This window comes from Aptenodytes forsteri, unplaced genomic scaffold (assembly GCF_000699145.1).
Source record: "Aptenodytes forsteri isolate BGI_AS27 unplaced genomic scaffold, ASM69914v1 Scaffold8, whole genome shotgun sequence".
NCBI classification, from domain to species: Eukaryota; Metazoa; Chordata; class Aves; order Sphenisciformes; family Spheniscidae; genus Aptenodytes; species Aptenodytes forsteri.
In genome coordinates, this window is record NW_008796218.1 from 8,527,709 (window position 1) to 8,551,090 (window position 23,382).

At 41.6% G+C, this 23,382-nt stretch overlaps 1 protein-coding gene across 3 annotated transcripts in view; it reads left to right on the plus strand.

Moving 5' to 3' along the window:
- TEAD1 (TEA domain transcription factor 1) overlaps positions 1 to 23,382 on the plus strand; it is a 158,364-nt gene that overhangs the window by 56,560 nt on the left and 78,422 nt on the right. The window lies entirely within an intron of this gene.

A 23,382-nucleotide genomic window follows, 5' to 3' on the forward strand; every position in this document is an offset into this window, starting at 1 on the left:
CCCCCCCCCCGGCCTCCCTTCGCAGCTGCCATGTGACCCTGGCGGCCACTCGAAACGTCGCGTCTGGAAAAAGAGAGTTGTGATGAAGCATCTCAGCTGCCCTGGCAGAAAGTTGCCGGGCCCCGGTTTCCTGCCTGGGTGTTTGCTTTTTTCCCTCTCTCTTCCCCCCCTCCCCTCTCTCCCTGCGCAGGGGCGTATAATTTCTCTTGTCCTCCTCGCCCGTTTGCCCCTATTTTGATTGCATTTCGGTGTTGTTATTTTCCTTTGGAAAGGGGAGATGATTTGCCTAATTAGAAGGTTGCGCTCTTCCTAGGAGGACGTAAGCATGTATATACAAACAAGCTTATTGTGTATTTATGCTCAAAAGCTCTACTTAGGCTTGAACAGCCTCATCAGCTAAAATAAGGGTGGCTGCATTTTTTTAAATCAGGATCCCTACAACCACAGTAATCACCCCTGAAATCCGATTTTTGGTGTTGCCGTTGTATAAATTAAAGAAATTAACATATTTATCCATTCATTTTGACAATCACTGATTTAATTTAATGGTTCTCTAATCCTGAATGTTAACATTTGTTAAATTATATACGTAGAAAACTATTTATGCATATCTAATTGCTGATTAATCCTGCTAGCCAGTAATGCCATAAGCATATATGCGCATCTCATGTATTTATGTTCATCCTAAATCAAGCATTGTTTATTTTCAGTGAAAAAAGGAGGTATGCGTGTCTGATGCTGAAAACTTGACTTAAAGCGTTGCCCTGATTGGGAAGAAAAAAAATGTGTTAGGAAGTGCAGGGTGCTGTATGAGCAGAATTTACATCCTGACTTTGCAGTGGATGAACTCATGTTTTCATTCTTCAAGCTGAGTAACTGCTTTGTAGCATTTGAGGATTTATTGAAACCATGCTAGGTTTCTGAGGACTTTCTAATAGAGTCTTATGGCCCTGAGAGCATAATTGTTCTCCAAGGATTTTGAAATCAAAACAGTGTAAGTGTTTTAGATTCTGTGTGGCATAATGAAAATAATTTAATGCCTTTTAGTGGCATACCAAGTTTATTTCACTTACAAGAGAGACATTGCAGTATCTCTAAGCTTCCATAGTGTTGGGGGATATTGTAATGTGTCAGTAATTCATGAAACATGTAAGACAAAAGGTCAAGAGAGCACCATTTCATTTTCTAACTGAAATTACCTTTAGATATGGGCACTAGAACAAATATGATCTTTACAGAGGCAAATATAATGATCACTCTGTGTGGATTAAGTTAAGCAATTGTAGTTTTTTATCTTCGGAGAGAGACTTTGAGAAGAGCAGAGATTTTGCTTGAAGAAATATTTTAAGTCTCTGCCTTTGATTTAATGAGAGTTTTGCGACATTCATGTAAGCAGAAGCCAGAGTTTCTTCACTGTTCTTTATGGTGGTCTAAAATCGTCCTTAAAAGTGGTGTTTCTAAGAGGGCTGTGTACAGGCTTCTGGGCGGTTGGCTCGGCGGGACCTGGAGGATTGCTCGAGCATGACTGGGAGGCTTGAAATGCGTGGGGGCGTGTGGGGTGGGTGGCCGAGGGGTGCCTGCCCACAGTGCCACCTGGGTAGCAGCAGCATGGCTCGCGCTGGCAGAGCCACCCCAGCGGTACCGAGGGACATCTGTGACCTCTCCGGGCAGCCTGAATCGCTTCAGCTGTTCCTCTACAGCTGTGATCTTGGATGCAGGAGGGAGGGGAAGGGGAGGGCCTTTTCCTCTCCCCTTGCCTTCCCAAAAAAGTAACTTATGGCACCAGAGGACGACAAGAACAAAAGACTTTCGATTCTACCCCCACAGAAGAGGGTTGCAGGGCTCTGTGGCTGGAGAGGGGGAAGGGGATGTCTTGACTTTTTTTTCCGCCCTGGGGCATCCTCGGGCTGTAAGGACAAAGTCGTGACCTGTGCAAGAGCAGGAGCAGTTCAGGCTGCCACTGACCCTGCCACCAGTACAGTGTTATGGCTCCTTGAAGAAACCCTCAGAAAACGAAATAAAAACTTAATGAAACTCTTGTTTTTAAATTTATAGGAAATGATTGTGTAAGAAGCAAAGATGCTTGTTTTGGTTCAGAGGGGCAAATTCCATGAACCGTAGTTTGGAAATTCTTGAGAGAAAGGGAGTGCGCTGTAAGGCCAAGGGACCAGCTATAAGGTTTCCGCAGGAAAGCGCTATCCGTCACTCTTTTTCCCCCTTCCTGTGTGCATGTGCTTGTGTGGCTGTGATGGTCTCAAAGTTTTGGTTTTGCTCCTAGTACAGCATTGACTAGTAGTAAATAAAATTAAAAAAAGGTGAGGAGGGAATAAATACGGAAGTTTGAAGGAGGATAGAGGAACACATCTATAAATTGATGCTCAAGCTCTTTGTGGAAGCAGCTGAGCGTAGCCCATGGAGGAAAGACTCGACTCTTAGACCAGTTTTCATTTGTTTTGCAAGGTATTGGTAAGAATTTTTTTCATCTGTACCGTTTCAAAAGAAGTATTGATAAAACACAAATATCATCCACTAGTACAAAGTGGGACACCCTATAATTTGCCTCCACTCTGAGATCAATTCTGATGAATTTCTGTGTCCTTGTTTATCCAGCACATAGTAAAACTCTAGCCCATTAGAGGGCATTGGCTGTCCTGTATTTGTACTTTGTTCCAATTGTTGGTCTTTTACTGCTGACAGTATAGTCACTTGTAGCAATTCCTGTGAACTCACTTATTGGCAGGATATTTGCCTGTGCTTGTCTTTGCTCCTGGGAGAGTGTTTTGGAAAAGATTACAAGAATGAAAGCTGCTGTGAAATGCAGCCCTACTTTTATGCCTGGTGTAACACTGAAGTCACTGGAGTTACCACGGGAATGGATTTGGCCCTGCGTGCATGTTTTCATCTTTTTTTTTCTTTTTTTTTTTCTTTTTTTTCTTTTTTTTTTAAATTTAGCTATAGCGAGACGTAGCTTTAGCGCAGCTGTAGGGACAATGCCAAAGTAACGTAAGTTGCTAGCAAGTGTAATAACTCCTACAGACATGTTACTATCAGCATTGTTAACTTAGCCTCAAGGTAGCAAAGGTGGCTTTTGCCTTTAAGACAAGAAAATAGTTTGATCTTAATTTTTGAGACCTGTAAACAGCTCTTCAATTATGAATGAAATTAGTCATTGTGATTTGCATCGGAGGTATTAATCTCTGCAACAAAACTACTTAAGAGTGTATTAATGAATATTTAAAAAGGAAGTTTTGTAGCATGTTTAGTTGTTTTACAGAGAATGAGTACTAATTAACGTGAGAAGGTGCATAGCAGCCTTTCAGAACTGTTGTGTATGTTTATTAGGTCATGCCTAAAATCTCTTGGCCTGCATTACCATGACAGTAAAGGGAAAATGATACTTTCATAAAAATATCTGCTCAGATGATAGAATTTTTGCATGCTGAATAATAATAATAACCTTCGTTTCCAAAGCACCTTGTATAAATTGAATATTAAAATTGAACTTTGAACTAGTACATCGGCAAAAGAAATCCTATTCTGTAGGCTTGTGTGATTCTGTAGCTAACTGCTATTATTAGGTGTCTTTCTGGGTTTCTATTAGGAAACTGTGAGGTAACTAGCTTTATGAAGAATACAGTAACATGTTACAAATTATTTTTACTATTGCTTTTAATTTTAAAAGTTCCATGCAAGTTACTGCCTCTATAAAGACATCACTACCTTATAAAATTTCCACAGTATTAAATATATTTGAATGCGAATAAGGTATTTGGAGTGATGAAATACCAGATGTGAAGTATCAGGTTGCATGTTTGTTCATCTGTTATTGCAATCATTGTACAAAGATACACTCTTGTATTTTTTTTTTTATTTTTTTCTTTTTGGTCTCACAGCAACATACACAAAATGCACTGGAGATAGGACTCCTATTATGAAAGTTACTATTTGAGTTTCTTAGATTGTAAACAAATCTGTCTAGAAACATTCTTGCAATCCTGTGATTGCTCACTGTATTACGTCATGGTACAGTGCATGCATGAAGGCAGGCTACAAGCGTGTGCTGAGCAATCAGTTAAAAGTGAAGAAAAGGAAGGTCCAAAGATACAGTGTCTGTTTGAAAAGTTACTACTTAAATTACTCAGATTATGAACAAATCTGCCTATAAACATTTTTGCAATCTGGTGATGTTCTTGCAACATCAGCATGCTGTGCTTGCAAGAAGGCAGTCTGATTTTGTGAGCTGATCAATAGTCACTGCTGTCATTAGAAATACAGGGTCTTGGGCTTGTTGAGGATTTCTGAAATGTGGGGGAACAGGGTTTAATCTTTCTATTTGGGCTTTCAAGAGAAAATTGTCAATGGTTTGGGATAAAATGGCAGAGTCTTCACGAGACAGAGAATCTTCCCCCCCCCCCTTTGCTGTAAGCTGCCATCCTCAAGGGAAAATCTAAGTGGGGCTGTAAAAGCTGTGCGTGATAAGGGTATCAGCTCCTAGCTGGGGAGCAGGCAGAAGAGAGCAGGCTGTGGGAAGCACCACATCTGAAAGTGTGAGTAATGTTGTGCAAGGTTATACATGGCACAGCGATCAAGTACTCCATTTGGCTGTGTTGGATCAGGAGAATGAGGTATTCCAAAGGAAATGGGAAGTTATACTAGAAAGTTTTGCTGAAAAATTATGCATCAAAAAGAGCAGGACATCCTTTGGAAGTGCTTTTTAGCACTTTGGTTTTTGTCCTCTCTCTACTAAGTATGTTCTCTTCAGTCATCCATATAAAGAAGAACTCGCAGAAAGTTGTTTATAGCCTGTTCATGGGAAACAATGTCAAGTAAACTGTATGACAGCTGCCCAAGTCTTCCAGTGTTTAGTAGGTACCCTTGTATAGAGGAGTTACTAGCAACATTAGTTCTTGCCTGGAACTAAGTGGAAGCTACAAGGGCAGGTTCAGATTAGGCATTTGACCACTCAAGAGTCATTTAGTGGCTAGTCCTATTCAAACGGCTATACTAAACAAAGTAAGAGGATGTTTTTCCTTTATGACATTGTTCCTTTAGGAAAACCCTTGTTTAGAAATGACGCATGTTAGCATGAGAGCACTGAAGTGATGCAACCTCACTAGAACATCCAGGATACGTTTAGGTGATTGTCTAGTATGATTTATATTAGCTCATTTTTCTTCCAGCACTGATTTCACATGTTGAGCTTGTGACACTGTAATTGCAGAAGGCATAGTTTTGCAGCCTTAAGAAATAGGGTTGTCATGCTAGGAGGTAGTAAAAACAGCCTTGATCAGGCTGATGTAGTGTGTTAGTTGGTTGCACAGTACTGAGAGCTCAAGATAATTGAAAATCCCGCATGTAGATAGCATAAAAGAAAATGTACTCATTTATTTGATCTCATTCCTTGGCAGAACTGGGATCCCTCCTAGAAGCATGTCAGGGTGAACACCTTCTGGTTCAGACAACCTGGGGGCAACTTGAGTTAGACAAGTATTCCTCTTCATGAGAGAGACCAGTGTGAGATTATAGTAGAAGTGTCTCCTTTTTTACCAGCTTCAAATACAAGCTGAATTATCTCACACAATCATAGGAGCAGCCCATTGACCCACATCCCTAGCAAAATGCTTATGTGGGGATGTGGAAGGTGAGTTATATTCATGTTAGACACCCCTGTTCTGGGCATCCTTAAGGAAGCAGAAGAGGTAAGAAAACATAGAAACCATTGTGTTATAAAGAGAGAGACTTGGACAGTGCCGAGAGCATCTTACATGACCAGTAACAGAAAAAAATTGATCAAAAAATTGACCCCTTCACCGCCAGCAGCAGCAGCAGCACCACCACAGTCAGCACCATCACCATGCTGGCTTGCACCAGCATCCCAGAGCTGCATGAATCAGAGACTCCTAGCCGTCTGTTCAAGCCAGGCAGAGCTGGGGCCAGTGAGATGAGTGGTGAAAGCCAGGCATCTGAACCACATCGGGAGGGAAACTTCATGCTAATGTTCCCCCTCTCCCCTAGTGGATTTGCTCAGTGTGGGTGTAATCACAAATCACACAGGGAACAAGGAGCAGTGGCAGCACAAAGAACTTTTTACAGCATCTTTGGTTTTCTGGGGACGTGCAGTCTCCCGAGAAGTAGGCTTATATCCCACCCCACACCTCACAGGAGTGAGCCCGGGCTAACTGTTGGAGAGTAAATGCTGTGGTTGTTGTGACATGAGTCTTACACAATTCCCTGAGGGCCATGCTATTCAAAATTAATATGTATCTTAACTGTGTCTTACAGGGATTTCCTCACAGATGCATGCAGGATTTTTTTTTTTTATGATGCCCTTGAGAAGTTGTAGTCATACCATTGTATGAATATTTTCCTATCCTACAAACAATTTAATGTGCGGCACTTGGTCTGGAACATCAGAGAGAGACACTTCAGAGTCTGGGCTTCCAGATGATTTTAGTCTGACCGTATAGTTTAAGGAATTGGACACTAATGGATTAACAGTTTACAGACTTTCAGTAGAAGTAATGGTTTAGCTAATAGAAAAAGGCTCTTCTGAACCTTTTCTGGTTTTGTTCTAGGCATACTAAAATTTTTACATTGGATGATTAAAGGACATGTTTATGTAAGCAAAAATAATATGAATTGGGAAAGGAGGAGAAACATGAACATAAATGTGCTAATTCTATCTCATGAATGCTCTTTTAAACATAGGGAAGTAGCATGGCTTGTTAGACCTATTTTAAAAGGGACAACAATGCATCCCAAATTCACGAGGAAATTGAAACCCTGAGAAAGCATTGTACACCGTGGGAGTTGCGGGGATGTCAGTCAAACACCATTACAATTTTACCTACAGAGGACTCAAATAAGCACTGTTAATAGAAACTGTGGTCAACACGTGCATTCTCTGGTGTGAGAAGTCAGCATCACTGTCGCAACTGCTTAATTACTGCCTTCCTACAACAGCCATCCCCAACTAGGTCAAGCCTCCTGAGGATTTTCCTGGATGTAGGCAGATTTCATGCTTTTATTGAGATCTCCTTTCTGTTTTGTTTAAAAAAAAAAAAAAAAAGACAAATCCAGAGATCAGGTTGTCTTGCACCCACACAACCTGATAGAATTTAGGAACTTGGCACAGAATTAAAGTTAGCAGAAAATCTGGCCTGCCTTTGTAAGGGGGCAGTAAGCTTGCCAGAGGTTACCATGTGTATGAGCCACCAAAAAAGATCAGATCATCAACCCAATTCCTTGTTTGGTTGCCCTCCTTGGAGGGGATAGACAGGGGACCCAACAGGCAGCAATGGATTTGGCTTGGGCTGAATCTTGGTTTGTCTGTAGGCAACAGTATCAGACTTGATGTCTGATAGTTTTGGGGACAGAAGCACAGAATATATGCCTGGGGGTGTTAGGGAGCATATTCCAGTAATCTTTGTGGAAGCAGGTGAGGTAGATTATACGACATTTGCAGATAAGGAACGAAATGCTTTTTCAGCATGCGTAATCATTGCAGCAAAGCTAAAACATTTCAAGCTTATTTGCCTGAAGCTGCTTCACTTTTGCTTACTTACACCTTAACATCAACTGTTGTTTGGTTAGCATGGAAGAGAAAAGCATTACTTAAATAGAAATCATAGTTTAAATTGCCTTTTATGTCATGCTAGCAATGCAAGTGAGTAGGGAACACAGATGAAAAAAGCGTCTTCAGCCACTTGGATTCAGCATCAGTTTTACCCCTAAACTAACAGGTAACACTACTACCTTAGACATTGGGAAAAAGAAAATGTTAACCCAAATGGTTCCAATTCCAGGTGGTCGGGGACAGCAGGCTTACTGTTGTTTATGGGTATTGTTGACAACTGTAGATAAGTAATAAAATAATTTTCCATAGTGAATGTAGTCTTTGAATTATTTTAACAGGTGCCTTCATGTGAACTGGTAACTTCAGCGTTTAATTCTTTGAACAAGAACTGCATTTTCATTTGTTTAGTTCTTCCTTGGATAGACTGTCAGCAATAAACCTTTTAGTACAATTAATGGTGAAATAAGTGCTTACTAATAGCTACATACATAATATGCACACACATATATGTTGCAAGTGTGTGTGTGTGTGAATATAATGTGTTCCCTTCCAGCCAATTAAAATGTATTTAAGAGACCTCAGCAAGGAGGTCTACACACAACAAATTGGCTACCTCTTGGCTGGGACCTTCCTTCTTCGCTTTGGCAACTGAATGCAACCTACTGTGAGAGCTATCTGCAAAGAACTATTATGATTCATATTCGTAGTAGTTATTAGACAGGTATGTAGGCATATATTTAGATAGGTGAGGTACGCAGGCATATATTGTCTGTTACATATTTAGACTGCATGGTGTATTTTTAGCTGTAGGAGGTCTAATCACCAGAGGCTGTGAAAATGCTGAGGGGAATTACTGTAAGGAATAGCGTACGGAGGAGCCACCCACAGAATTTTCCATCCTGCGATGCAGTGAAAAAAGACTACTGGAGCTATATAGCTGGGTTGCCAGAGGAGTGTCATTAGCGGGTGGGACAGTTCAGAAAAACCTTTGGCCTGGCCTGGCCGCCCCAAAGGCTATTGGTCTCTCTCAGCCCCCATTTGGTAGTAGTTGTCCCAAGCCACAGCCTCCCACTGACCTCTGCGAGTGTGATGTACAGAGCTGGTGGGGACGGTGTGGACTCTGGCATATGAGGTTAGCAAAGTGGGAAATAATAGAAAGATGCATTAGAACTGGCAATACCGAGCAAAGATAAAAATGAGGTAAAATAGCCATGAAAAAAACCCACTTCTATTAAAATTACGAGACGGGAAGTTTTACAAGCTGCCTTTACCCCAATGAAGAAAAGTCTAGCGAGATTAAAAAACTTGTCCGATGTCACCGAGAGTTTTATAGCAGAGCTGGGAATTGAGCCCTTTTCCCCCCAGTGCCATCTATGCTTTAATGCTGAAGGGGCCCCTTTCACAGTTTATCCAGTGACCCTTGGGGACCTTAGGGCTACTGTGGCAAAACCATGTTTCCTGCACCACATCCTGTGCTCTGGGAGAGCAGGCTGCATCTTCTGGAAAGTACAGCCTCTGCATAATGTGACCACAGGATGCCTTGCACCTCTAACAAGGGAGTTGGCTAAATGCCATTTTATTATTATTAGACATTTGTTTAATATAGCAGTTCCTTGAAAACAAACAAGAAAAGGTCCTTGAGGTGCTATATACCGTGTACAAATAATGGACGGCTATAAAGAGTAACGTTTATACGGAGAAGAGAGAAAGTGGATGGGAAAGTGAGGCAATATTTAGCCCCATGTTGATGCTCCATGGGATGATGTGGTCCTTCCAAAGAGTAATATAGAGGCTGGTGAAAATAAGATGATTTAATTTGTTCATAACATCATTATTCAAGGAACAAAAAAGTATGTAGCCTTATCCAAAGACGTAATCTAAGAGGTCTTTACTCTGTGCCAAGCTAAAATTCTGCTATTTAATTACCGATTTAGAAAATATCTTGGGCTCAATTTCCTCCTCAGTTACACTGTTATAAATCTAATGGAGTTGTTAAAGATTTATGGCAGTGTAACTGAAGGCAGAATTGGGTCCCTTATGTTTAAAACTTAGTTTGCCACATAAGTAATAATTTCTATTTTCTAGGCAAGAGTTTAAGAATCTTGCAGACCTCTGTTTCTGTAAAAGAAATATGAACTACAGTAGTGTGGGTGAGTGATTAATGCTGGAAGGGATGTCTAGGGGCAATCTGAATTGGCTGGTGTGGAAAATCCATGTACAATTCAGATTTAGGATCTGTTTGCAGATGCCTCATAATTTAAAATGTCAAAAAAAACCCAAACCTTAGGCCTTCATGTAGTAAATTAATATACTGCTTGTTCAGTGTGCAGCAAGCTTTGCTGAAGTAATACCCTCATATGAGGTGTGAACTCATCCCGTTCCCCTTAGTAAGGACTTAACTTCAAAATTGACTGTGACCCTTTAAATCCTAACAGTATCTAAATCATTAAAAAAACCCACCCTGTTTTGTTTTTATTTAAATCATGTATTTAATGACTTAAAAAGGAAAAATGTTGCCTTATTTATCCAGACCTAAAGAAATCTTGAGTTAGCACAGACGTTTATCCATTGGCTTTTCATCTCTAATGGAAGGGGCTTTCTAATAAGCAACTGGCTCTTTATTGGTTTTCTCAGCTTTCACTTAGGAAAAGAGGTCAACTTTTGAAGTCTTCGACTGAAAAGTGAGTTAGGATCTGCCCATATACTGTACGGAGGTGCCTGGTCTGGCCCCAGCACAGCCTGTGCAGCTCTCGCCCACCGGCGAGGCTCGTTGGGTCTTGGCGAACACCCTGGCCCTTTGGGTTTGCAGGGGGCTGCTGTGCGCGTGGGCAGTTTCCCCAGTAACACACGGGGACTCCATAAGCTGGACCTATGCAGCTCTGGGATTTATGTCACTTCTGACAAGTTGTTTTTTCTAGAGTACTGTAGGCCTAAAGTGCATTATAGAAATAGTAAAGAATCATAATACATAGCTATCCCAAAAGATAAGCCCTTTAAAATAATGTAATTCAATGTGTGTTCAGAATAGCCCATTTTAATGTAAATACAGTATTTAGGTCCAAGGTATATTTCTAAGAACTTCATTTAGGAAGGAATTCAAGAATTAATTATTCTAAGCTTTCCAAGCATTGTAAGCTAATAATTTTTAAGGTGCAAGAGAGAATAATAGATTAGGTACATTATATTGTCTTAGAAGTGATTTTTTCAATGGCATTTTTATTAGCTGTGAAAGCAGTAACTCTGAATGAACGTAAATCATTTCAACGTTTAATACAGTCCTGACTTGATGCATTGATTCATGATACCTGTGACTTCTAAGTATGGATTTTGTTTGTTTTTTAAATACTGATAGTTCATTAATTACCTAAAAATTAGTTCAAATTTAAAGGAATAAACCACCCTGTTGTCATTTCTTGAGGTATTTTGCAACCTAAGCAAAGGCTCAGGTATTCCAGATATGAGAGATGTGCAGATTGCATAAGACGTTAGGCATTGCTCACTCTAAGATACAGAGTCCTGTCTGCCCTTAAACCCTTTGTTCTCTTGGCTGAATGCAGTTAATTAGCAACCGTCTCCATAGCAACTGCCTCATAGTCCAAAAACATTGTCTCGTTTTTGCAGTTTAGCTTATCACACTGTTTACCTGAAGGGCTTTTCACTGCGTTGAGTCTCATTTGAGTTGGCTGCATGCCTGCTCACGGAAGTGAATTGTCAAGATAGAAAAACACCATGGCAGCAAGATGCTGAACAGGGCCCTGTGTGTGAAAGCAAAAACATTTAAAAAGTTCTGTGGAAACAAAAGTTGAAGTTTGCAATGATTTACATCCAGTTTTAAAGCATGTGACTTGCCAGGAATATGGTGCATTTTAAAATACTGCTTTACTTCTGGGCCTTTTTTACAGCGTCTTGCAGCCTACCCCACGCGATGTTCCCTTGCCCGTAACACACTTCCAAGCCTGTGAGCCTCGCAGGCACAGACCTTCATGCAGGTCCGTGAGGAAACTTGCCTCCCTCCAAACCCAGGCTGTTTCAGGCAGCTCCATCTTGTTCATTAAGAGGACGTTCCTGTACACTGGTCAGCTGTGTTGAACGCTGTAGTCCTATTCATTTTCCTTTACATTAACATAGTTTCAAAGGAAACGTGTGAGTGTTGGTTCCATATGATAAATTAATTAGGAAGGGAAGGAGAAGAGCTATTGTGGTCATATAAATCAAAGTACGCTGGAGATTTAGGCTTATTTGTATTAGCCATTAAAGTGGTGTTAAAATATCTGCCATGTACTCATATGACTCAGACAGTTACAATAGGCACGGATTTGTACTAATACGACTTTGTTGGTATAGGCTGACATACTTAAATCATGTTTGAAGTTTATACAGAGGTGTGTCCACATATGCACACACCTCTATAGCGGCTTACTTGAAGGTATAAGCATGTCATTGAAATGACAGTGAAATCTTACTGGTGTCTTGGTCTGACACTTATGTCTGGCCTGAAACCAGGATGCTCCTGGCATGAGAGGCTATGTGAGAAGTACCGTTTTCTTGTTTGCTGGACATTTTGCTTATTAATGCTTGGTTTGTTGGGGTTTTGTTTTATTTTTTTCTTAGTGGGCAGCACAATGGATGAGAGGCTGATTTAGACTGGGGTAATTCTCGCAGACCAGAAGCCAGAGCTTGTCGTTCAGCCATACCAGTACGCAGTGGTCTCCCTTCCCTGTTCCAGTGACAGTTTCAGCTGGCAAAGGCCATTTTACTTTTTAGCCCCAAATGGCACGTGGGGCTGCTGCATCTTGATAAAAAGGCTTCATTCAATATGATGTGTTTGAAACAGTCTTTCCATAGATTTGAGAAGGTGTTTTGGGCTCTTTCAGGATAAAAAGCAGGATGCACGCAAACCCTGCCAGTATTGCTGGTGTACTCCATTATTTCTGTAGAGCTTCTGGTTGATAGAGAGTTATTCTCTGTTCATGTTAATGTCTCGCTCATACTATTTCACGTTCACTATCATTATTAGTACTATTTGAATTATAGCAGTGCTGAAAGTCTGCAGGCAGGATAAAGGCTCCATTGTAGTAGGTCTTGTGCACACGAGATGAGACAATCTCTGCTCCGGCTGTTTACAGTCTGTTTTAAGACCAGTAACGTAAGTGGGTTTATCATATGAATAGCAGAGAGAGAAAGAAAATGCTAAAAATGATAGGAAATCCATGGTTACATGGAGTAACTGTTCATTTAGGTATCTCCGAGACATTTGATGTTTGTTACATTTGTTACTGTAAAGTAGAAGGTAAATAAAATGCTTTTCTTTTTCCCAGTGGGCAGTTGCTGCTGCTCATCCCTGCAGCCAGCGTTGCAGCTATAGGGCACTGTGAAGAAGCTGGAGGGCTCGGGGCGGGAAGAGGCATTGGTTAAAGCAACTTGTGGAGGTGCTGGACCAAAGGGTAGGCAAGGTTGGCAATGCGAGGACTGCTGAAGGGGGGAACAATTCAACGTGATAAATAGCCTCACTGTTTATCAGGAGCAAGCTGTCTGCACCCTTCAGTCTACCACGGGGCATTACACAGGCTTGTTTCCTGTGCTATCTGACCTAGTGACTGACGCAGTTGAAACAACAGATACTTGAAGGCAATCCCCCAGTAACCCCAAGTGTGTAAGACTGTTTGCTCACATTCACAGATCTTACACAAACTCACTTTGGATGGAAACCACAGAGAGTGTCCAAATTGTCAGGATATTTTCCAACTTTTAAAAAGGCGTTTAGCATTGTCAGCACCTTTGAATCTATGGCTCAGTTCTCCTGAAGCCAGACTTGCTACATACCTGTAGGGGTCCAGAAATGGAAAACTCTAATGGCCTGAAAACGCCTGCTAGAACTTGACGTTATTTAATTAGCTTGAAGTAGAGCTTGGCAGATGGCAAAACAGTGGAAAGGACCTCCCTTTTTAAAAATATGGGCTACATCCTCAGCCTGTATAAACTGGCAGAGCTCCACTGAAATAGATGTTCAGCTTCTGTCAATTAGTGGGGAAGAGAAAAACTTCTGAAAAAAGGAAAAACAGTTATAATGCCACATAAATTATCAATGGGGTTCAGGTATAGAAATTGTTCTTAACATTTTCAAGACTGATCCATTTCCAAAGTAACTGTATCCTTTACGGTCGTGTTTTCATTGATGTGCAATTCAGAGAAAGAATTCAGCTCGCTTTCCCAGAGCTGCATCAAGTCTGCAGAGCTTGCAGCAGTGAAACGTACTGTATGGTGGTTTTTGCAAGTCATTCACTTATGAAAGTAAGACATCAATAATTCATTCTAGTAAAGCCAGTCTATAAAGTTGTGTAAATTCACCTATTATGTGATAACCTTAACCAACCTCAACTAAGTTTTTTTAGAAATAGAGAGATCTTTGATTGAAAGTTGTGAGCTCACCTCAATCTCTTCCAGGGAAAATTCTTGCTCAGATGAAAGCTCCCATATGTTTAAAAGCTGTTGCATTCTTACATTTTAATGTTTCCCATTAATTGCTTGGGTTTTTTTATTTTTAATTGGAAACATGAAAACAAAGCCTGAACAACAAAGCTGACTGCTCACTTATCCCATTGCATGGTATCAACCTGACAGATTCATTAAATCTATAAAAATAACAGATCAGAATTGGAAGTGAATTGAACTTGCTGAGAGCAACACAGTGTTTACAATCTACTTTCAGACTGGCTTTTCTGTACCTGCTCATTTTTCTTTGAATTAAACCATCCCTGTAATTTAAGAAGATACTGCAGGTTAACCCCATACTATAGCATATTGTAAGGCTTCAGAGTTCACTGGCTCCAAGCTGCAGATTAACTGCAGAAATAAAAGCAGTAAGAAATAAAGCTAACTTTAAATACAGCAGTGAGAGGGATTTGAGATATTGTTACAGGTTGCTAAACTTGGGCCATGCAAACAGTTGTGAAGTCACATTTCTAGGGCGGGTGCTGAGCTATGCACGGGCAGCCTGTCTCTGCACCCACCCACCGGGGCATGCGGTGATTTAGCCAGTAGGTGAAGGAGGAGAAAGTGGGAGAGAAATCGTGTCTGGTGATGTGGGACAGCCAGCCATCACTGTGTGGGTGCGGCCAGGCCAGACTGCTCTCTGGTCTGCTGGAGCTGCGTGGCTGCCTTTTAAATTTTTTCTTTCTATTTATGATTTATTTTATGATTTCATATAATCACATGACATTTCATAGATTCTTCACGTTCCATAAATCATGTGATTTATGATCTGTTATGATTTATTTTATTTATGATGCCGCCACCTGCAGCATCATTGCCACCAGGAGTCCTGGTCCTGCCATGGGTACCTGGGCACCCTGTCCCGGCAGCTGGGGCGAGGCGTATCCTCCCTAGTTCCCAGCAGGAGCAGGGGCTTGCTGCCCTGCCACGGTGACTCATGCCCCAGCCATTCCTGCAACCGCTGCCCCCTCCCGCCTCGTGGACCACCTTTACCTTTGGGAAGTTATTTTCTCAGCAGCGGACATGCGCAAGACCTGCTGCGGCCAGTACGCTCGTCATGAGCTGGTGACAAGTCTCCTAACCCCTGACAAAGGGTTAGAGTGGGTGGCCGCGGGCAGTAGCTTTCCAGCCTGTGCTGGTGTTTGACTCCAGGGTAGCCAAGCAAGGGGCCTTTCTCATGCGGGACCGAGGGGGAAAGGCAGGACACCCCTCTCCTTGCCCGCTCGTGACAGAAGTCTCCGGGAGCAGGGTCCAACTCTGTGCCTCTAGCGGGCCAAGTTGACCCAGGTTTCTTCTGTCTTTCCCATCAAGGAAGATTCATATATCCCCTATTAATGAATTACAAACCTTAGTGAATGACTCGAGAGCGCTATTTAGCAGCTGAAGGGCTCTGCTATTTATGAAACCATCCATCAAAAATAATGTATTTTGCTTATGTATCCTATGAATTAGGGAAGGTTCGATGAGAGTCGGCATGTGTGCAAGCTAGGAGACAGGCACATGACATTTTTGTGATAAGAGTAGTATGACAGGTTGGCCTATAGTATGCCTGTTATTGAAACATCTAAATTACCTGAAAATTCATGGTTAAATGAGTAGACTTGCAATGCTGTGTGTAATTCCAGGTCTTATTACTTTTGCAGCACTAGACTTCATAACATGCAGTGCAAAATACTCGCAATTGTCAAATTGCTTGTGAGAATTGGAAGTTGTACTGGACAATCGAATGAATTGATGGGCTGGCTACCACAGGCAAAACTTGATTTCTAAGCTTGTGTAGATTAACTATAAACCTAAGGTCATAGATATAAAGCCTAATAAGAGCTTGCTTTGAAGAAAATTGTCTTGCAGGTTGTTAAGAAGAATGATGCTAAAATACAGAACAAAATTCTCTGGACAAAAATGTGATAGCAGGTTACACATAAAAAGCCAGATTTACCCGTGCAGCTCCAGTGGAGTTTCTTCAGCACAGATGAGGTGAGATTCTGGCCTAAAAACCAGCTCTTCTGGGAAATTGCATCATGAAAAATCTGGCCTAAAGCCACTACAGTCAGGAGAGTGCTGACAAGGATTTTTTTGCATATATTCTTACTGTTCCATTTTGGGATGTCACAAGCCAGGATTTCACGTTGTACTGAAAATTGGCAGGGTGGTTATTTTATTTCATGTATTGAATATAAGTAAAAGACCACTCTCGGGCAAAACTGTGTGGCCATAGAAGGTTGAACTGAGGTCACGGGTTATTTTTAATGGCATTCCCTCCAAATTAGGGTTGTGGATATGAGGGTGCTGCATACATGAGAAGCCCAGCCTGCTCTGCACAATTTGCCCGGTGGTCCTGTTGTCTGGGTAGCTGCTGCTCTGCCGGAGCTCCCTTCAGTCAGCTGGGGCTGAACACCTGTGCCATGCATGGTTTAGTCTGAATATCCCTGGAGAACCCATACAAAGTCAGTAACTTGTTGAAAATGGAGGCTCAAATGCATTTCTTGCCAAAGGAATAATTGTTTAATGTATCAGTTAAAAATTCTGTTCAGGGCTCTGATATACTACCTTAAATATAAAGCCACTATGCCTAATAAATAGGGGTGTGCGTGTATGTGTGTCTGTATGCGCCTGACCACTTTGTGTGTGTTTTAACGTAATAGATTTTATTAGGAGCTCTGGGAGAAATCAGCAAGGAAGAGACATGCGACAGGTGAGTTTATTTTACAGCATTGCCCTCTTGATTCATAATCTAAGATACCAAGACTGTGGTGGAGGCTGAAGTCCGGTGGTGTGGTGAAACAAAAAGTGAATCGCCAGGTCTGTGAGTGTGGTGAGCCTGGGACAGGAGGGGCTGGTACTCGCAGGGAGAAATGAAAGCTCAGGGAGAGACATAGTTTTTGTGTCTGGGTTTCCTGCACTGGTGCCCCACTTAGTGGGAAATTGAAGCCTATGTGTAGAAACAGAGCAAGGCTGTATATCGTTTAGTACCAGTCCAGTTAAAACTTGTAATTCTGGTATCTGTTTAAGTACCTGAGTTCAGTTCTCCACAGCATGGGCAGCTTCACAGATTTCTAGGTCATCAGTGGGATTTTAGGCTTCGTGACGGTTTTCTGAAAGGGTATTCATTCAAAGGGAATATTTTGCCCCTTCAGAACAATGCTGTCTTCTTCAGCTTCCTGGCATACCCATGGTGGCAGGGAGGTCACCTCTTTCCGTGGAGGAACATCCACGCTGGGCAGCTGGGTACATCAGTGCCTGCAGCAAGGTAACACAGGTGCCTGCAGAAAGCCCTGCGCAGCTGATGGGTCACATCTCTCACTTGTAACCAGTGAGGAGCAGTGAGGGCAAAGGCTTGCAGAGTTTGGATGGCAGGGCTTTAATAGAAGCAGTCGGGGCAGGTTAAACAGGAATGGCTGCTTTGTCAGGTGTGGAACATAAGAACAAACTGGAAAAAATCCACTGTAGAAATAAAGAAATGGGGAACCGGAGGAGGAAATTTCAGAAACTGAGGTGAATTTAGATTTTGGCTCTGTTTCTGTGCTGTAAGTAGAAGGCAGGGAGTGAAATGGCCGTGAGAGAAATGTAAAGCATTTGGAGCTTAAGCAATGGAAATTGAGTGTTAGGGTTCTTGACTCTAGGTTGGCACTAAACAGACAGAGGGAAAGATGTCCATAATGCACAAAGTTACTAGGTAAGGAAATGTAAGTGTATTTGTAAGCAGTGGAGTCCTTCGTATATAAAAAATAAGATATAAACAGATTTTTTTTTATGTATTTCTTAACACTTTAAGTCACAGTGAATATTTGTGGTAACAGCCAGATTCAGACCCAAAAGGCAAAATATACAAAACTGATTTCTTAAATCTAGACCTCTAAATCCATAAACAGGCAAGAACTAAAAAGGACCTGCCTGTCAGAGATGCTCACAGTGAGTTGCTGTGCCACCTCAGTAACCAGAGCTTTACAAATAACTGCTACGTACAGGGTTGTAGCTGAGGACACTTCACATCCCAAGAGCCAGCCAGAAAACTTCCAAGCAATTAATGCTAGACATGTTCTTGCACACTTTGCTGAACTGTAGTCTATCAAAATTAAACACTGTTGGTGAGCTCCTGGTTTCACTGATATCTGTGGACTTTGAAGGAGGTTTCTTGTGTATGTGTAAAAACTGAGCGGTTTGGTGCGTGCTTGAAGTATGACACAAGATGAGGGCTTGTTTTTGTAGCTGAGATTAGTGGAAACTCATCAGTGTCTTCAGTGGGACATGAGCTTCTCCGACTCCTCCTGACCCCACTCGAATCAATGCAAAAACTTCTCTTGACTTCTGAGGGCGTAAGGGGTGGTCCTCATAGCAAGCTTTTGAAAACATTCAGTAATATATTCTTTACTGTTATTTGCATTAAGGTAGCATGTAAGAAACACTGAGTAGAGTAGAAAGCTCGAGCGAGTTTACCATCCAAGTCTATTCAGCTGAATTGCCTTTCAAATGGCAGCAGTGCAGTGGAGGCATCAGGAGCCCGTGCCGCAGCCCTTGCTCAGGCCAGACTCCCCTTTCGTGGGAGCTGCCGAAGGACTGAAGTGAACAAGGGAATTTTTGCTCATCTTGGGAAAGGAAAGCAAGCAACTTTATTACAGCTGAAATGTTTGTTTTAAAGATAATAGGTTTATATAATTACTTTGTCGCACAGGTGGGGACTTTTTTAATCCCTCAACTGTAGTTCCTATAATTATGACTCTGAAGTTCAGTCAAGTTACTCTTGCATAGCTGCTCCCAAAGAAAATAAGTCTATTGCTGCTAGTGATGTTGACGAGGTAAAGTGTTCTATCACTTCGCACATTTTTATTAAGCAGTGGGTTGAAAGGCAGCATAATTTGAAAGCCCTGTCATATCTTTGATAAATGCTTTCTAACATTGCTGTGTTTTGCCCAGTTATGACAGAACCCATTAGAATGACATATATTTCAGCTGTCGTCGGTTTGGATCTGCATACGCTCCAGGAAAAAAAAGCGTTTCCTCTTCTCAAGGAAAAGACCTGTGCTGTGGGAGGGGAAGACCCTTCAGTATAGGCTTTGGATGGTGGGCCACACATGACAGACCCCCACAGGATTTTTTTTGCCTTGTTTTTGGGTGTGGGCTTTTTTGTTCTATAGCCGTGGCAGAAGTAGGGGGGCAATTAGCCCTGCTGGCCCTGTCAGTTGGACCTGCTGCAGTCTATTTATTAATTTATTTATTCATTTTTTTATCTAGCACAGCGAGGTTCTGCTCTTGGATTTGAAATGGAGGGTGCTACTCAATATAAATAATAATCAGATAGGTATGTAACAGGTTTCTTAATGCTAACATTCAGTTTAATGCAGCATTTTTTATGAAGCATTTCCAAAGTTCCTCTACCAAGGAGAATTTATGTACCAGATTTCTTTTGGCAAATATAGAAGCTGACTGAATTTGAATATAGGCATTATTTGAAAGTATAGTGCCAGCTGCAAGACCCTATGTTGCATCTACTATTGTGTAAAAATTATAATGGTAGTTAAAAGAACATTATTTTCCTCTCAAAATTATTAATTTCAAAATTCCTAATAATATCTATTTGTTGCTTTTGGGGGAGGACAGACAGAAACCCTACTGTTTCTCCCCTGCATAGTCAATTTCTTATGGTAAAGAGCTTTTTACATAAGAAGAAACAAATTCAGATACACCTACAAATAAAACTAGGGCAAGTTTAAAGTCTAAAACTAATTATTATCAGAAACTGGATTTAATAAATGAAACTGGTTGGTTAAAAAATAAAATGGATTTTGCCCCTTTAGTTATAAGCAAAAAAATACAGTGTGAAATGCCATCGTAACTAGAGTTGACAGTAAATTCAGCTCTGGATCAGACCTCACATTGCTTGAAGTAAAACAGAGATACTACTCTGACTAATTTTGCATTGTAATAATTATTTAATGCTCACAATGAAGCCTTGTCCTTAGGGTTTTATGCTTTAGCTGTTTCTTGCCCACGCCTTGTAGTTATTAAATACAGACAAAGCTGCCATTTTTTCAAATGACATAATGTATATCAGTGTGTGTCAATGAAAAACATAAAAAATAAGCATTTTCTGGTATAATACATTAACTATTTGAAATCTGGAACAGTTTCTCCTTCACCTTGGGAAGTTTCTTAAAGCCGTGCATAAGCCATAAATAGATTTCTTTAAATACCAATGGCTGTCATTTCAAAATTTGACAAATCTTAATTTTTAGAGAAGTAGAATTGCCCCATATGTGTTCTGTCACATGTTTTTAGTTAATGCCAAGCTCGCTCTTCTCATATTTAGGACACTCATTTTATCCTATAGATCAGCAAGCACTTTGGAATGATTGCCTTGTTTTTATTAAACTACTGAAAATGTGTATATTTTGCATTTCAGTACAAAAGAGTTTGCTTGCTGCTGTGATGTTTGGTTTTAGACACCTTTTACAAGTCTGTAATGAAGGGCTTAATGCACTATTGAAACTGAATTTTGGGTGGTTGGGTGTTTTTTAATGTCAGGACTGCAGGATTAGACCTAAAGACTGTGTGTATCCTGGTGATCATACAACAGGAGTAAATAGCAAGAGTGGTCACAATAAATGTGTGAAAATTCAGAAGTCCTAATGCTCAAGTTAGACATTGATGGTACAACGGTAGCGCTTTGGGCCCTAGCTGGGGGCCTGAACATTTTATGGCCAAGGTAATTTCGGTCTGAATAATTTCATCTGAAGTCGAGGTCAGAATCTTTCCTTCCTGAGGGTGGGAGAAGCCACGTGGGAGTTACCCAGTAATAATGCAGGGAAAATCATGTGCCCACGTGAAATAACGTCATGGGCTGTTTCTTGCCCTTGGGCGGTAAGTCCTTACCCTTGGAAAAGAGCCAGATGCTCACATCATGTAAATCAGCATGATTTTCACTGGTATGCATGAGTGCGTGCTTATTTACACCACATGAGGATGTAAGATCTTTTTTCCTCAAGCTCCTTCTAGTTGTGTTTCTTGACATATACTTAGATATCATCTAAGTGCCGACACTGTCAAATATTGTATTGAATATCAAAAGGCTTCTCCATCTCGGATGGCAACTGTGAGACTGAACGAGAGTAGTGTGAAATTGTCCTTAGGCTGTTGCAAGCTCTGTGTGGATGCAATTTGTACATGCAGAACAAATACTTATGACCTTTTCTGTACTAACTTCTTGTAATTATGAAAGCTATGTGACTCAGGAAGGTTAGCACTGTTTGGCCAATCTTTAATAACTGAATTATAGATGATCAAGCAAAAGAAGCACTAATTTGAGGAAGTCTTCTTTTCACAAATATATGTAAGGTAGCACTAATATGCAAAAAAAAAAAAAAGCCCAACCATAGCCTGTCAGTGACTTATTTATTTTTGTAGCATTAGTATTAAAACTAGATCAGTAAGCTGGGCTGAAAGAGGAAAATCCACAGATGTTATTTAAAAACACCAGTTCTAAGGACGCGAATGTTGCATGTTTTTATGAAGTTCACAAAAGAAATCCATCTGTTGGCCTCTTCCCTGGGAGTTACCCGTCTGCATGGTCTGTTTAAAATGTTTCTGTGTACTCATATCACACTCACCATTTTTAATATAATATTACCATGGGGGTGAGTCCTTAATTTTAACTGTTCAATTTTCACATCAGATTAGCTATCCTTAGCTAATTATAAGAGCCCTGTGCTGCTTTCCTGCACGAGACACAATAGGAATGGTTGCTCTGACATTGTCATTAATCTGTCAATAATTAAATTTTTCCATTTTATGCTTAGATGTGAGCTCTTTGGGGACAGGATCATCTCTTTGCTCTGTATTTGTACAGTGCTTAGCACAGTGGGGTTTTGGTCCGTGATGGGGCCCCTCGGTCCCTCTGTCATACACACCACTCCTATAAATAATCGTGTTTGATGTGGAGTAAGATGAGAGGAATTCTTTGTGTGAGGAAGGTAGTTCCTTAAAACCTAAACAGCCAGATGAAATGCTAGATTTTTTTTCTCCTTGAGGGGACTGGACTTTTCTCCTTACAGCATACAGCTGGCCGCTGGCACAGACGGGCACGGCAGGGCCTCGTGCACTGCAAGCGCAGCCCCGGCGGGAAAGCGTGGACGGACCCGGCCAGCCCTGTGACACCGCTGTGCTCTTTCGCAGGCATGCAGGAGCCAGACGCCAACCAGCAGCCCTGGGAGCGGGGTTATTTTCAGGGCCAGGGTGGCGTTGGTTGACTCTCCTTTCCTCAGCGTGCCAGCGAAGTTCATAACATTTACACGGATCTTTCTGGCCAGTGGACGCCCGCCCAGAAAGGTGATCGCTCTGCAGCAGGCAGCTGTTCCCCGGCGCCCCCCCAACGCCCCCACAGGCTTTTCAGTGCTGCCGGCATGGACCCGCTCCCGGCAGTGACGTGCTGGAAAGCTGAGAATGGTGCGGCCTCCCACAGCCCCAGGAACTTGAAGATGCCTATGAAAGAGCAGACAGCCCGGTGCACTTAAACGAGGTAGAGCCCCATTTCTGAGTTGAGGAAGACACGGGCTTTGAAAGGAGCTGGTTGTCTTATATAGGGCCACGACTTTGGTCCAGCCCGGGAGCGCAATGAGTTTGGTAGGCACGAGAGGGTCTGAGAGCACTCATCGAAATGGAGATTTACTCATCAAAAGTGAGAGGAGAGAGCTGACAGTCAGGGCTAGGTAGCCATTAATACCCAGTGTTATGTCATGTCTGCGCTACTGCTGCCAGGACAGGTTGCTGTTAGAAAATAACTTAAAAGTTCAGAAAGGGGGGGGGGGAACCCAAACTAAAACAGAAACAAAAAACCACAAGAAAACCCCCAACAGTTGGGCTCATTTGCAATCACAGAGAAAGATGTATTTGCTTTAAATTACTCAAAGATTAAAAGTGCTGATAATGGAAAAAATCTTACCTATGGCACTTTCGGTTAACTGAGAAAAGTTCAGCCAGCGATTAAACTGCTGAGAGGGAGGAGAGCACAGATTGCATTTCAAAGGAAAATTCAAGCAATGCATTAACAATTATTAATGTGTGTTATTGTTAAAATAATCATATTTATTATGGTCTAGCCTAGGGAGAACCAGCAAAAATGGAAGCCTTGTTCCGGAGACTGTAGAAACACGCACACAGTAGGTGGTCCCTGGCCTGAAGAGCCTGCAGTCTAAATAGTCGTAGATGGAGTGGATAAAGCACCAGCCCAGTTAAGGAAAGAACGGCAAGAAACATTGCTGGTTTGCATCTGCTTTGCAAGGGCCTGGATAATATCAGTTACTGAGTTCTCCTTCCAGTGT